The sequence below is a fragment of the Protopterus annectens genome, chromosome 10.part0, assembly GCF_019279795.1.
Source record: "Protopterus annectens isolate FY-2018-M chromosome 10.part0, PAN1.0, whole genome shotgun sequence".
In the NCBI taxonomy this organism is placed as follows: domain Eukaryota; kingdom Metazoa; phylum Chordata; order Ceratodontiformes; family Protopteridae; genus Protopterus; species Protopterus annectens.
Window position 1 is genome coordinate 1205307391 of NC_056744.1, and position 17323 is coordinate 1205324713.

The window sequence follows — 17323 nt, forward strand, 5'->3', positions numbered from 1 at the left end:
CGTTCAGGGCTTCAATTACTCTGGTAAAAGTTAATTAAAATGCCTTTGATTCTAAGGAAGTAATAATGAATAAAAGAGTAAGGACTTATGTCCTCGTAGTGTCACATTAAATGTGCACAATTTGAGCTTTGTTCATGTAGATGTATCTGTCAGAATCTCTGGGGTGCATCTAGTCCTGAGAAAAATTAGCATTTGCCATTCTTGAGAGCAATTCCTTTTCAGCAGTAAGTAATCCTAATCAATCAGTAGAATGCAAATGTGAATTCCACCTTTCTTAATAGCAGTTAATCAACTAAGCCTGCAGAAACAATATTAACAGGAGCACAATACTAAAGACACTAAAATAACTATTTCACATGAAAAATAATAAAATTAATGTGAACAAGTTTATAAAATGCAAAATGATTCAGCAATATAAAAATACACGTTAAAGCTTCAACTCTGAAAAAAGAATGCAAGTCTTTCCTTCCTACTTTTTTGTATCAAAAGAAAAAAATCCATATACACAGTGAAAAAAGCAACTACTGATTAAAATAAAGGAAATACAAAGAATTATTATTATTATTACATCTTTTTTTAAACAAGAAACATCTTTATTCAGTTATCACTTATGACATAGGCAATCATACATTTATATAAATAAAAACAAACCATATTGATATATTGTCAGTTGCAAATATTATACATAACTTATAATCTATCCAGTCATTGTCAGTCAAACATTACAAAGCTCATTCAATTCCTGCCTTCCCTTAAACCTCATTCCTCCTCCAAAACATTCTGCATGTATTGTAACCACAATTCCCATTTTTTCTATGCAGTTTGCTCTTTTCAAAAGATCACACTTCCAGTTGTTTTGTCTCTGTTACTATATTCACTACTTTTAATACATTTGGCTTAGACTTTGAATTCCAGTTTCTAATAAGTGCTTTTTTAGGAGCCACCGAAATTAAACTCAGCAAAGCCTTACTATATCTTATAGGTTCATAGGTTGGTACTAGGCTATCGGCCCTAGGGCCTATACAAGCCTAGCCATAACAATTCCCTGGATATTTCTTCCCACAAGATTTACTTCGCTGGACCCCTGTCTAGCAGGGTGACTGACATGATCCCCGGGGTGAATTTCCTATCTTCCATCCAATCATCAAGGTTCCTTCTGAAAAGCGCCAAGGAGGTGCTCTGCTTGGCATGTATGGGCAGTCTATTCCAGAATATGGGGAATCTCTGGGTCAGAAACCTATCCCTCCAGCATGTTTTGTTCATTGTGATGACAAGGTTTAGATCCCTGGAGCATGTGGCTCTGAGGGACTGAGATTTCTTTAAGTGGAGCATGTCCAACAGCTTAGGGTTTGACATGGCCTTGTATGTTAAGCAGAGATCGCCTCTGAGTAGACGATATGCCACAGAGTATAGCTGGATATTTTTAGACGGTCAGCATAGAGCATCTGTTTTAGGCCTGTGATTCTTTTAGTGAGGTATTTCAGCAGCCTTTCCAGCTGTTACAGATGACTTGTGAGGTACATACCAAATGGGGTGTTGTACTCTATAATGGATCTAATGAGGGATAAGTACAGTAGGACAATCACCTCCTTTTTTCTGGATGAACAGCCCTTAGTGATGAGGTGTGCCACATAGAAGGATTTCCTGACTGTTGTGGCGATGTGGTTATCAAAGGTGAGACCACTGTCTACCTATGTCCCTAAGTCTCTCATCACACTTTCAGTGTTTAGTGTACTACCACCTATGTGGTCATTCATGGGTATATGTTTTTTCCCCAAAGGGGATAACTATACATTTTTTGGCATTAAGCTTGAGCCCATGGCTCTGGCACTAAGCATCTATTTCTGTAAGGCCCTTTTGTAGTATATCCACATCAATAATGGCTCCAAGTTTGAAGTCATCTGTGAACTTTGTTAGCCAGAGGCCCTTAGTGTTGGCCTGTACTTCAGAGAAGTAGATGCCAAACAAGAGCGGTCCCAGGACTGAACCCTGAGGTACTCCACTTGTCACTTGCCTGGAGCTGGATTTGGAGTCAGCTACTTTTACAGTCCGGGTTCTGTCAGTAAGCCAGTTGGCAACTCATCGAGTGATGTAGGGGTTTATGCCCAGCTTAGTAAGTGTATCTATGATTCCAGAGTGGGGGATGGTGTCAAAGGCCTTGGTGAGGTCCAGATAGACTGTGTGCACCGACTTACCTTCGTCCACAGCTCTGGAGACTGAGTCAAAGAAGTCAATCAGGTTCAGAAGACAAGATCGGCCCTTCACAAACCCAAACTGGGTGTGGTCCAGTGTTTGATGGTTGCCAATGTCTTTGTTTATAAGTTCCATGATAATGCGTTCCATGCCCTTGCAGATCAGGCTCGTCAGACTGATGGGACGGTAGTTTCTGGGATCCAAGGTGGATCCCCCCTTGTGGAGTGGGATAACTGTAGCTGTGCCCCACTCAGTGGGCATGAAGTCTGAGGTGAGGCTATGATTAAACATGACACTCAGGTGAGGTGCCAGTTCATTTTGTAGTTCATGTAGTATACTGCCCAGGATGTCATCTGGATCCATGAATGCTGTATTCTTAGCTTTGGAGAGTGCGGTTTCTACCTGTGTGGCTGTGATTACTGGAATTTGGCAATCTTTTGTAATTGAGATGAGCCCTTTAGAGGTTGAAAGGGGGGTGAAGTTGGCACTAAATCAATCTGCCAAGATATTGGCAATATCCTTGGGATCAGTATATTTAATGCCATTTTATTGTAGCTCAGAGCATATCTGAGCATTGTCATTTAGATTCTTGACATAACTATAGAATGCTTTGTGGTTGTCTTTGGAAATTTGATTTTTGTAACTAGCTTTGGAGGATTTTATGAGCAATCTCAGCTTCTTACTGAGGCTCATGGCCACCGGAACCATAGAGCAAGGGGGGGGGGGGCCCTCCCATGTTTACAGATCATCCATACCTCCCAACTGTCCCATATTACATCTTTATTTTTTATGCTTTTTCATTTTCTGCACTTTAGCTGATGTCATCACATGCGAGATGACGTCAGCTCATCCCAGCCTGTCGGAGTTGAGCTCATGGCACATATTTCCAGATTGTTTTTGCGAGCTGGAATTGACATTTCTTAAAGGATTTATTTTTGGAAGCTGCCTGCTGCTGCGGGCGGTTTGGAATGCCTGCTGCTGTGAGCAGGAATGGACGGTTTGGAAGCTGGAGGATAGTCTGGACTGTTATTTTCAGAGTGACTAAGCTGCTGAACACGGGTAGGTGTGTGTGACTCTGTGAAAATGCCCCAAACAGGATACATCTGGTGGCTAGAGGTACTCAGGCTCAAACCCTATACCTTGGTTACAGATAAAAAGAGCCTAAATTCCTTAGCCACCATGACTTGTAAACTTATGCTTCACATTTTTGATCTGTTCCTCTGGTTTTAAGGAGTGGCAAAAGAAAACCTTTTATTCTAACAATTTTCTAAGGTTATAAAATCAGTATTTGAAATGTGTCCCTATTTTGGGGCTGTATTCCCCTATTATTGGCTTTGTTCTGTATTTTTGTGCTAAGAGGTTGAGAGCTATGGTGAGAAGTGAGAACTGAATTTACTAAATGATATGATAGCCATTTAAGTTTGCCTTCCTGTCTTTCGAGAAGCTGCTGGTTTAGCTTAGTGGTATATTGCTCTGATTATAGTGTACTGGGTTCTGGGTTCAAGACTTGGCAGTGAAATGCATGGGATAATACAATATTTTATGCAAGCAACTTTCCAAAATTATACAAACAATTTTTAAAATGTGTCCCTGGTTTTTGGCCTTTTGTCCACCCCCCAAATGAAAATAAGTGCAAGAAGCTGTGCAACATGCCTACGGCTTACACTACTGTAATTCTGTATTTATATATTGTATGTAGAAGTAGACTGTTATCATGGAAATGTTCTGAATAGGGCAGTTTTGTCATTATTGGTTAATGCATTTTTGTTTCATTGCCTACTGGAAAAAAGTTTAAACAATAAATTTAAAATGCGCTCTAACTTAAGTCTAACAACTGTGCCGTATTATACAAGGAATATAATTTAATATAATCAAGGAGAGTATACATGTATGTATGGCCCTAAAATGTGTTTGAAAACAGCCCAGAGGAAAGTGTGAAAGGCTCAAAATCATGGGCAAATTTTAAGCTTTACTCTTGTTACCAAAGCAATGGATGAACGTAAAACAGTTCACACCACATTACCTTGACCTGGCCAAGCCTTTTGACATAATCCCCTACTCAGGTACAGTACAAAAGATGAATAATGTAGGAGTAAACACTTACATCACCAGCTGCATTGCCAACTTGGCTCACAGGATGCAGGAGATCAAAACAGGGGAAGAGACCAGTCACCAATGGAGTCTCCCCAGGGTTCGGTGCTGAGACATTTTCTGTTTGGCATATACATCTCAAAAGTAAAAGGAAATACCAAAGAACTTTGGCCAGCTAAATTTGAGATGACTACAAGCTAGGAGAAGTTATTGAATCCCCAAATGTCTTAACCATCATACTGGAAGGTTTGTCCCAAATAATAACTGGTGTCAAAATCATGACAATGCCCTCTGAGAACTGATCCAGTTGTTTGGCATTTGGGAACTTGTGTGGACAGTGACCTAACTTTTGACCAACATATGCCCAGAGTCACAAGAAAGCCTTTATATATTGCACAGCTTATAAACAAATTGATTGTGACTAGCTCTAGAGATGTTGTTGTCCCCCTTTACAAAGCTCTCATTATGTCAATTATTTTGTATAATGCCCACCTTGGCATGTATCTGTCCAGCCCCATGCAACAATTGGAATACCTTCAGAGATACCTTACTAAAAGGATACAAAAGTCCTAAACAATAGGTCTTGTATGGACCACCTGAAAGATTTATTACTATGCTCAGTATCCTACAGAGTGCTTAGAGTTGACATGGCTGGCATACAAAGCATCCTCTGACATAATACAGATGGAGCTACTGAACATCAGCAAGTCATATGGCATCAGAAATACTCAGTCCAGGTATCTAAACTGAATGTTGTGGAGAGATGGATATATATCACAGAGGCTACCACTGTTCTGGAACAGACTATCCATAAAAATAGCAAAGCTCATCCATCCATATTCAAATGCAACTTGAATCTGAGGATGGGTAATAGAAAATGTACTCCAGGATTTCCCCTCATGCCACTAATGGATAGAGGCAGTTCCTAAATGCTGCATCCCTTACATGGCACCCTCAAATTACCTATGGTATGATCACAGTTGTTCTCACTAGGGCTAATATACAATTATCAGCCATGGGGATAGCTAGGACCAATCAGAAAATGTTAATTCAAGCACCAAAAGGAAATTGGCTAAGCTTAAAATGTCCTCCAAGTAAACCTATGTTGTGGTAGGAAATAGTTATAAAACAATTAACCTATTTAGTTCAATAAGTGCCCCTGTCACCCTCTGCCCCCCCCCCCCCCAGTCTTTAACAGCTTCCGGTGCCTATGCTGAGGCTGGTAAGGGAGTTTTTTGCATCCAGGGATTTTCCTCATTTCTGCAACAGTTTCTTTCTTCTGTTGTATAGTTTGTTTATGGCAGGGGACCACCAGATTGGTGTCCTTTTTTTGGAGGAGAGTGTCTTGGTTCTGTTTGGGATGGCACAATTCATGCATGAGTGGATGTGCTTATACAGTGCCTTAGTATAGGATTCAGCAGTCGAACTTTCAGCTCCTGTCTGCATGCGTGTCATGAAGTTTGTCACTTCAGACTTGAATAGCATGAAGTTGGCTTTCCAGTATGTTTGGAAAGGTGTATTGAGAATCTTGGGGCATGGTGGGGGATCTGTAGCAAGCTACAATTTGGATTGCAGTCTTACCTAGTGTTAGTTGTACCTGGAGAATTTCAGATGCATTGTGTTGGGCAACTAGCCTGGAGGTGTGAATATCCTTGGTAAATATGAACACTCCTCCACCTTTAGTGTTTCAGTCCTGGTTTGGTAGCCGAAAAGTGTGGTAAGAGTTGTAGCCTGGTACTGCAGTGGTGCTCTCCGGAGCCTTGAACCAGGTCTTAGTTACTGCACAGATATCGATGTTCTCCATTTTTAGGAGTGCCTTGAGAGAGTGCATTTTGAAGTTTAGACTTCTAGCATTTAGTAGCATTACCTTCAGATTTTGCATGCTTATATCTGTTACGGTGGTGGTTTTGTCCTTTGAACCTTGCCTAAAATAGTCACTATAGGGGTGGCAAGAGCTTTAGCCAGTAACCTGAATCACAGGGGTGACAGGTGCAGACCATCTCTGGCAAAGCTTTGTGGTTTGTCGATCATGTCATCCCAGGCAGACAGATACTGGATCCCCTTTGAATGACACCAGAAGCTTAGCCAATTGTTGAAGTCAATCATTTTGTCCTTCTACTGTGGTATCATTCTGGATGAAGGCAGGATGCTACTCAGGGATAGGGTGATACCTGCCTGGACCACATGATCCAAGAGCTCTTCCATGTCTCTTTTCATGTAGTCCAGGGAGGTACGTCTCAAGTCATTCACTCCAACATGGACAATGACAGAGTCATATCTGTATGTGTTGTGGAGTGACTTGAGTGCATGCATTATGTGGTGGATCCTGGCACCCGACCGGCAGCTGACTGTAATTTTCTCCTTGTTAAGCCTGGTGAGTGGGACATCAGTGTGCCTGACTTTAGAGTCACCTATGACTAAAGTGTTGGGTATGTTGTCTTGCCTTAGGGACTGTTGTTGGGTGGCACACTGGTGTTTTGAGGTATGTGTCACTTTGGCTGTGACTGGTGTTTGTTTGCATTTCAGCTTCGGTGGTCTTTGTTGCTTGGGAAGATTAATGTTAAGGGCCTCCACATATGTGGGTTTAGTGTGTGGGTTTTGAAGGGCTATGTGTTGCTTGAGGTGTAGTGCAGGTGTTAACCTTTTCCTCTTGACAGTCTGGCACAATCTTGGCTGGAGAGAGCTTTGCTTCCAGTTTGGCTATGTAAGTGCATCTCTCGCAGGTTGTAGTGTTGGGTGATAGGAGGAGAGGGTTGTCTGTGTACATGAGGCAGTTGCTGCATTGCCCCAGTATGCCCAGATTCACCAGGTGGACAGGATAAATCACCGGAAGCTGACCCTTGGACATGCCTGTTTAGGTGCTTTTTGTAAAGTACAAGAGCTGTTTTCCCTTACTTTTGCAAGGTACTTTGCAATTATAGGCTGTTTAGTTCCTATGATTAATTTCTCCTTATTAACAAGGAGAGCTGAGTGCTTGTATCAGTTTAAGGCTTCCTAGAGCTTTCCAGCAGGTTCCAGAACAAGTGCTAATCATAGGGGTTCAGATTTTAGTGCTACTACTGAGAAACCAGCTAGTTCTAATGGAAAATTTGAAGAGCAGACTTTCTGGCACCTGGAATAGTTTAACCGTAGCCCGGCAGTGCTGCACAATGTGAAAAATGCGCAAATACACCCTTTTTAAGCCAGAAAGTTGAAAGGGATAGAAATCAGCCCAAAATGGCTAAAATTACAATTTCAGCACTGGAAACCACTCCTCTAGTGTTAGACAGGCAGTACAATGCTCACCACTCAGCAATTCTAACTTTGTATCACAACTCAAGAAAATCATTTCTGTAGTTGCACCAGTATGTCTGATAAGAGTAGTCTGCAGGGAATTTTTAAAGTCTACCAATGCGTTGCACTCCCAAAAAACATGTTCCCAATTATCTCTTTCTTCCCCATCACACCTCCAACATTTGTAATCTACCTGAAGAAAAATTCTTTGGAGTCTGTGTGTGGTCTAAAAACACCTATGCAAGCATTTCCAAGTGGAGATCCTAAATCTTCTAGACTTTATTGCATATTTTGGAGCCATACATATATCCCCCATTCTTTCTTTGTGGACTGCTTATCCATCCTCTCTTCCCAATCCGTTCTAACCTTCTCCGATTGATTCCTATAGTTATCATGCAATATTTATATGCCCCACTAATTATTCCTTTTTTAACAGCATCTTCTGTTCTAGATTCTGCTAAAAAGTCTACCAGTGCTGGTCTTTGACTTAGAATCCCCTTATTTCTTTCTCCACCTGATTTTTTGTTAGAATATCTGTTACAGTAAAAACATTTATACCCTGTCAGAATTAGTTTCCAGTCATTGTTTTTTAACCATGTTTCACAAACTGTAACAACATAAATCTTGTGGGAACATATCAAATTTTCTAATAAAAAAACTTTATTATTAATGTTCCTAGCATTAACAACCATCAGAGATGCATCAAATGTTGCTATCTGTGAAATGTTACATTTTTGACCTGGCAAAAATCCTGGCTAGTGTTTGTCAAATATTGCAAAATATCTGCTGCAAAAATTCTCTTCCCTGATCTAAACAAATGCACACCATCCTGTCTGAACACGTGTGCCCAAAATAAGGCTTGGATGCTCTACACATTTCCATTTTTTAAAACAGAACATTTTTTCCATGTAGGTGTTTATCCAAAAAATATTTTCATTCACAGTGACCCGACTATCCTTTCTATAGGTGATTTGTGAAAAATATGCCCTAGCACCAGTGCAAGCTATACTTTCTAGGAGGGCTGTCAGTTCCCAACTAACAGTCAGAGAATCTTTGTTGGCTTAGTTCTTACAATAGTTTCTGATACTTTATCAATATAATATTATTTATGGTTATTGTTGTTCTTCTTAAGGATCTGCATCCAAATTTCTAGACTCTCTCCTTGTTTCTTGAGTTTCCCCTTTTTTCATCATCATCCCTTTCCATTTTGAATTATAGCTTTCTGCTTGCTCTATGCATAGGAGCCTTAACTGGGCTGCTCTGAAATACCCCTTCAAATCAAGTAATCCCAAACCACCTTATTCTATTGGAAGAATTACCTTATCCCACCTTACTCTTGCCCTCTTCTGCTCCCAGATAAAACCCTTCAACTCTTTATTAATTGCCATCCAGAACTTATCTTAGTACCTGAGATTAAAGGTACTAAAAACATTTTCACTTCTTGTATCTTGCTATATGTACCCATAAAACAGTGCTTCCAGTATTTTAGTTTTTGTATCGTCTTTTTTTTAATCTCCTCCAATGTATCCTTAGCTGCCAATAACATAATCCGGTTTAATCCATACTCCTAAGGTATTGCTGAACCAGTTCATGTGTGGGTACATAGTTTACAGCTATTGCCTTTGTTTTATCTTCATTAATTTTGTATTCAGAAAAGACTTGAAACTATCTCAAAATGTTCCATAACTTAACTGTCCTCTTCTGGTTGTATCAGGCATAAAATAATGGATCTAGGACTTTTGCACGAAAAAGTGCAAAAGCCTGAATCCAATACCACCGAACACACTTTAATGAAAGCATTTTCATCAAAAAAGTGCTTTCGTTAAAGTATGTTAAAAAAAACAAAAACAAAACAAAATCTACTTGAATGCAGGAGGCAAGCCCCCCTGCACCCCACCCCACCCCACCTTACTTTAATATTCTCATTCCGAGATCGCACTAGAGTGGGGAAAAGGGAATTTTCCTTTACTGCACTGCAGTACGACCGGAACAACATGCATACTTATGCGAAAGTGCTGCTTCGGTGAACAGCACTTTCGCGCAAGTATGCTCACCAAATTGGGATTCGGTGAAAGATGCAGTCGAGCATCTGTACAGATCCCAAAATAATAGAATCTGCAAATAAAGCCAACTTTTTTTGACTGCTATACAAATTATATCCTTGAATTTCTGTGCCCTTTGTTTTTTTTATTTTTATTTTTTTGCCAATGGGTTCTAAATATAATGCAAATAAAAAGAGAAAAGAGGACACCCCTACTTGGTTCCTCTGTTCAAACAAAACTTTTCAGATACCCCCCCCCCACACACACACACACACACTTTAATTTTTGCCTCTGATCCCTTATACATTTTCCTAATCAACCCTATAATTTTATCAGAGAATACAAATGCTTCCATTGCCCTACTCTTTGACAGAAAAGCTAAATGTCAGTGCAGTCAGGAAAATATGAAAGGATTCTATCCTGCAATGAAATGAACTGTCCAGACAAAAAAAATGTGCTCTGAAGGAAATAATTACATACCCATAAAGAGATGCATACAATGCGTACATACAAAAATGCAGAACATTTCACAAAAACTATTCAAATATAACAAAACATCTTCTCCAGTATATAAAAATAACATGAGACAAACAATGCAATCAAGTACAAAACAAATGAATAAATCTCTGTCAGCATAAAACTGACATTGTCTGTTAAACAGCATTTCAACAAAAGACACTATCCCAGAGATTCATTAACAGTGCTTACACATCAAGCTGAACGTAACATAACTGGCCAGCTGTGAGCGACAGGCATTATTGCTAATTGAATATGCAAGACTCCAAGCTATGCTACACTTCAAACAGCCCCTGCTGGAGCCCAGAATATATGCTTACAGCCACCTTGAGGTACAGCAGGGCTAGTGGTAGATGATATAAATATAACATTATAAACAAGCCTGAGAACAATAAGGGAGTATATGCAAATGGCGCAACAACAGATAGGGCAAATTGCAATACATATAAAAGGTCAGGGAAGTATAGCAAAGCTATTTACAGTCATAGCTCTCAGATGAATTAAGGACAAATCCAGAAATAATCAGGGACATTTTAAAATTGTATTACTATTAACTTGTGATGTTGGCAGAATAAGACAGTGAGAATTAATATACAATTCTTGAATTAAAAGAAGCCTACACCTGTAATTATTGTCATTAATTACTAAATGAATTTGTAAATATAATTCCACACCCTTTTTCCCTAAGGTCATCATTTTTACAAGGGCTTAAGAAGGGCAGAACTACTATTTGACTCAAACTTGGAGACGTCCATGAAAATCAGGGTCATTTGAGAGTTATGATACCAGTGGACAAGGGAATTTGATACACTGGGACATTGCATTTAGTGCAGGTAGTGCAGATGTTACAAATTCACTGCCATTGTTATGTGTATTGGGAAATATAACACAGACATTAAAATGTTTGAATGAATCAATTGTGATTTTTGAACAGACATGCAGGTAACTAAAGTTTAGCCATTTAGATACCTTATACGTATTGAAGCAATAATGAAGGTGGACAGGAAAATTGTATATATAAAGCTGGGGACCAGTCTAGGAAATTAAGGAACATCTGGACATACTTTCTATACAAGTACTGATAGTGGAACCAATAACACTTATGGCAGCTGAATACATGTTGGGAAGGGTAGGAAGTGAGATAGATAATACGTCCCAAATCAGATATGCAGTATAATCTACAAAGACCAGTCACAGAAATAGAACTGTCTCTTTCAACAGTATATTAACAGAAGATTATGTTGCAAAATGTTGGTACAGATGCCTAACTAACTACTGAGAAGTAAGTATATGGGAGATGTCGGATGTGTCATGTGAAATATACCAAGATGGACATCCTGGAAGATACAAGTCACGTGGAGACAGGTCAGCTAAGATGAAACTCCTGCAAGACACAAGTCATGTGAAGGCAGTCCAGTGACATCTGGATTGTATATGTATGAACATCAGTGTTTGCCTATAAACATGATTAGGTATGTGTGAAAGCAAGACTACTCATGTTCATACCTCTCAACTGTCCAGATTTTTGCAGAATGTTCAGATTTTTGCCAAATATTTTGGTCTGTTCTACATAAAATGTGTGGCTTTCTGGCAAATCATTGATGACTTAAGTCTCTAAATAATAACAGATATTTAAGTTTCAGAAGTCATATCCTTTAGAAAAAATATTTTGGTCTGTTCCACATAAAATGTCTGGCTTTCTGGCAAATCATTGATGACTGAAGTCTTTAAATAATAACAGTCATTTGAGTTTCACAAGTCATATCCTTTAGAAAAATCTTGGTAATGCAAAATCTGTTGTTACAGCAATTTTCTAAGACAATAAGATTAGAATTTGTCCTGATTTGGGGCCTGTGTCCCCATATTATTTTTGGACTTGCTCAGATTTATTGTGCTAAGAGGTTGAGATGTATTTTCATGATAGTTAGCCCCTAGAAGAAATAAGTACCTGATGCCATATTGTATAATGATAACTGCTACATGCACCATTTCACTTTATTAATGTAATTGGATTGTAAAGCAGGTCTAGCTGTGTAGGCATCATATTGCATTGTATTTTCTGCTGCTCCCACCACACATACACAGTTAATACAGTCTGATAAAGAACAACTCTAAAGGCAGTATACTGTCATGTTGTATGTCAAAATGTATCCTGAACTGAGCATTGTGAAACACATTTGTAATACCTGTATCATAATGTAAAACATACCTCACAAACAGGTGCAGCAACATTACCATCAAATATTAAGTAAACAGTGGAAACTGCTAAAGTTTATATACAACATTTAGGTGTACACTGGTCTGTAAAATGTTTTTATCCTCTACAAATTGATCACTACCTCCACTGGGTGGCCATCGGTTTAGCCATGCTGCTGTGGGCAAATTCTCAATAGTTTTTACCACAAAATAACAACTGATAATAATTGTTCCACAACATTGATTACTTGATGTGCTTTCTGCTAAACATTGCAGAGTGGAATATATAATTATACTGGGCATGCTCAAAAGGAAGTGCAGCGATGAATGTATGAACATCACCTACTCAGCCCAAATCCATAACAAACTGATAACACAGGTCTTATTACACTTTGAGACCACTGTGTAGTGGGGCACACATCAATAGCTTTTGAATAAGACATTCTTGCCTGTAACTTCTATATTGTGAAAATATGAAAGACATACACCATTAGAATCTAACATATTCAATGTGTGTCAAGTTCCTCACTAACTGATAACACCAAACAAGAATTCATATCAAAGTTATCATACAACGAGCACACCCTTACCTGAAGGGATAACCTGAGTATTGTGTTTTGATGCATATGGCATCCATTAAAGTGAGTACAAAAGTCGGCCTTTCTCTTCCCAATTGTAAATGCTTCCAGTAATTCCTATTGTACAATTAAATTATTTTGGAGACTCCAATCCTACTTGTTAGCATTCTCTTACCTTGCAAGACTCCAACCCTTCCCTATGTTCATAATTCTATATATCAACCACTAACTCTAGAGAAATAATTGCAGCTGATTGTCATGAAGCACACATTATATCAGCAATGTGTTGTAATGGTTTTGTCTTATCTAATATGTAGTTTGAGGGCTTAACAAACTTTATCTGTGTTAGTGTTAACACAAGTGTGAGTCTGCCATATGACCATCTGTTGGCTAAACTAGAACTGTTTGTCACTATTGTCTTACACACATACTTTACCAGATTCAGCCTCACCTGCCTATCTAGCCATACACTCTATCCCCAACTATCTAGGCATGGACTCAAGAGAGCTATGTATTACTGCTTTGCCACAAGACACTTTATGGTACAGGTGTCAGAAAGCACACACTTCAAGCTCTGACTTAAGCATCGTTTTTGAATGCTCATATACTCCCATAACGGTATTTTGAGGCATAAAAATCCTGTAGCCATGTTATTGTTCACCCAAGTGTGAGTCAGTCATATCACCATTGGTTGGGTAAGCCAGTTCTGTCTTAAACTATTGTTTTGCACACATACATTATTTATATTTCCATATTTGCGCACATATTTACCTAAGTCCATATGCTATAGAACTGTATATTAACTGAACACACCACAGGCAAATTCTTACTGTGAGTGTCATAGAACACACATTTGAAGAGATGACTTCACTGGTTATATTTAACCTAAAAGGAGTGAACGAGTTAGGGAAACTGTTGGATAAACCTGTATTTCATGTTGCTATAATCACACACCTTAGTTAGATGTTCTTGAATTCAAACAAATGCTACAGAACTGCGCATTAGCTGTATGCACCACAGGAAAAGTATTACTACAAGGTGAATTGTACAACAGCTATCCTGCTCCACAAAGGTGGAGCTACAATGGACCCCGCGAACTTTCACCCTATAAGCCTGACTAGCCTGGTCTGCAAGGCTATGGAGCGCATCATCATAGAACTCATTAACAGAGACATTGGGAATGTGCAAACATTGAACCCTACCCAGTTTGGCTTTGTTAAGGCAGATCATGCCTCCTAAACCTAGCGGTCTTCTTTGAGACAGTTACCAAGGCTTAATACGAGGGAAAGGAGGTCCACACAGCCTACCTAGACCTCGCAAAGGCTTTTGACACCATTCCCCATTCTGGTATTATAGACAAGCTCACCAGCCTGAATATAAACCCCTACATCATGAGATGGGTTGCCAATTGGCTCACGGATCGAACCCACACAGTGAGAGTTGCAGGCTCTAGGTCCAACTCTACACCGGTTACAAGTAGCATCCCACAGGACTCAGTCCTGGGACCCCTCCTGTTCAGTATATACTTCTCAGAGGTACAGGCAAGCACAGGAGGACTATGGCTGACCAAGTTCGCAGATGACTGCAAACTGGGGGCCATAATTGACTCTCTGGCTGATACAGGTATCCTCCAGAAGGGTCTCACTGAGATGTATACCTGATGTCAAAATCATGGCCTCAAGCTAAATGCCAAAAAGTGCATAGTCGTCCCCTTTGGAAAAAAACAAAGTACCCACGAACTACCACATACGTGGTAGTCCCCTAAATACAGAAAATATAATAAGGGATCTGGGGACCCAAGTAGATAGTAATCTCTCCTTTGATAATCATATTGCCAAGGTGGTTATAAAATCCTTCTATGTGACCCACCTAATCACAAAAGGGTTTGCATCTAGAACAAAAGAGGTTATTGTGCCCCTCTGCTCATCACTCATCAGACCCATTGTAGAGTACAATGCCCCATTTGGGATGTACCTTACAAGACATCTGCAACAGTTGGAAAGACCACAGAAGTACCTCACCAAGAGGATTACTGGCCTCAAACAGATGCCCTATGCAGCCTGACTGAAGAAACTCCACCTGTACTCGATTGCATACCGCTTACTCAGAGGTGATCTCTGCCTGACATACAAGGCCATGTCCAACTCAGAATTGATGGACATGGTCCACCTAAAAAAAAACAAATCCCCGAGAGCCACACACTCTAGGGATCTAAACCTCACCACAATGATAAATAGGATGTGCTGGAGGGATAGATTCCTATCCCAGAAACTCCCCATGCTTTGGAACAGGATTCCAATCTACATTAGGCAGAGCCCCTCACTAACACTCTTCAAGAGAAATATTGACAAGTGGATGGGAAGCAGAAAATTTACCCCGGGCATTACTGCAGCGGCTCTGTTGGACAGAGGCACAGGGAACTAATGGCTCTGCTGGACAGAGGCACAGGGTACTAATCTAAGGGGGCGGCGAAAGCCAACACATTCTGGCTAGGCTTATAGATGCCCTCGGGCAGATAGCCTAGTACTTACCTATGAAACTATGAATCTGTGTGAATAAAATACATATTTGAAGGGATGATTATATCACTGGGTGGCAACATATATGTTTTGAATAAAAGAGTTGGTAGAATCCTCTTCCTGTGTAAATGTTTCCACTGAGTGGAAGTGTACACATGAGTTTTATTGTGTAAGCCAATCCTGTCACTGTAGTTGCACATAGTCATGTTAGTCTTGCCAGATTTTAATACTTGCGTAAGTCCACAAGCTAGAGAACACTGTATCGATGGCCAGCACCACAGCTGAAGTCTTACTGTAAATGTTGGAAACCACATAGCTATAATTTGGATCTACTTCAGAATCACAAAGTTTCAAAACTTTGAACTTCAAATGGCCAAGACCATAAGATCAAACTTTTGAAACTTCGATGATCTAATTAAAAAATAACAAAACATTTTTTTTATGTTTTTTGCAGGGGGCAAGCCCCCCTGAACCCCACACCCCCTGATAAATAAATATACCAACTCCAAGATCGCACTACATTGAGGAAAATGGTAAATATCCCATTCTGTGCTGTATGGCGATCTCCATTCAAAACATTCAATGTTTCAAAACTTCAAACTTATGGTCTCAGCCTTTTGAAATTCAAAGTTTTGAAACTTCAAGCTTCTGAAGGGTATCCCTGTAATTTACATGGCATATGTTTGGATGAATGGGCAATGTGTTGTGATAGGCAGACAGACAAAACAGCAATGTGTATATCACACCTCACTACATACAATATATATAATTTAAGGATCACATCATTCCTAGAAAGCTTTGTGTCATGAAATCTATCTATGTGTGCCACATTAAGATGTATTGATTAGTACATCAGACTTCATATCTTTCGGGAAATGTATGCTAATGCTAAACCTGTTAATCTAGCTATGTATTAATTGTGTAATTCCAATAATTATAACATGTCTCTTTTTTTACCCCGTGCCTCCCATTATGTTTGCCTTTGCTCAGCTTTCTTGCACTTAGAGGTGGGAAGGTATGAACAAGGGTGGGATAGTGTTACACTAAATAAAGGAATAAGCAGGATACTGCATCTGTATCAACATTCTCTTGGCCTTAATATTATCTGAGCACACCACAAAACAGGTCATACTTCAGGTCATAAAACTCACACAGTTGAGGGACCACGAAGAATATATGAAGCAAGGGACTATGTGTGTATCAGACTTCACAACAGTATTGATAATTGAAACATCCCATATGTTATAATTAAGCCTGTAGCCTGTTATACATATCATAAAATTGTGTCTTCATAGTGCTATTACTATAATAATTACTTTGTGTCAAAGAGCAATGTTAAGAATAGTAACATGAGGGACTCCATAGTAGCATGGTGAAAGGCAAAAACTCCTCAGTTTTGCCATATAGTGGGGAGCAACAGTTAATGTTACGTTAGTATGGGTAGTATCACTGCTCAATGCACAGGACAGAAATATAGAGTTTGGTTTATGGGCCATTTCTGGTTAAGTGTATGGTGTGTGAGTCTTTTTTGACCATATTAAAGGTGTGAAATGTGGTAGAGAAGGCATGACTAAATTAAAGGTGTGAAATGTGGTAGATAGGGCAGTGCTGAAAATGGGGGGGGCAAGCAGAGGGTAGGACACTGGGAGGGTGGGAGAGCACTATAGCTACCCACTTCTTCATGAGTTAATAGTGTATTTCTATAAATAATTTGAAGAATGTGGATAGTCAACACATCAAATGTGTACAACAACTTAATTATGTTGTGTGACCAATTGTGCCAAATCAGGAGTGTCATACACATGTAAGTGAAGCAGAGAGCTACATATGGGAAATACTTTTTGTGAGACACATGCTCTTTTCATTTACTTTCATAGCTTTATAGGTTCATAGGAGGTTGCTAGGCTATTGGCCC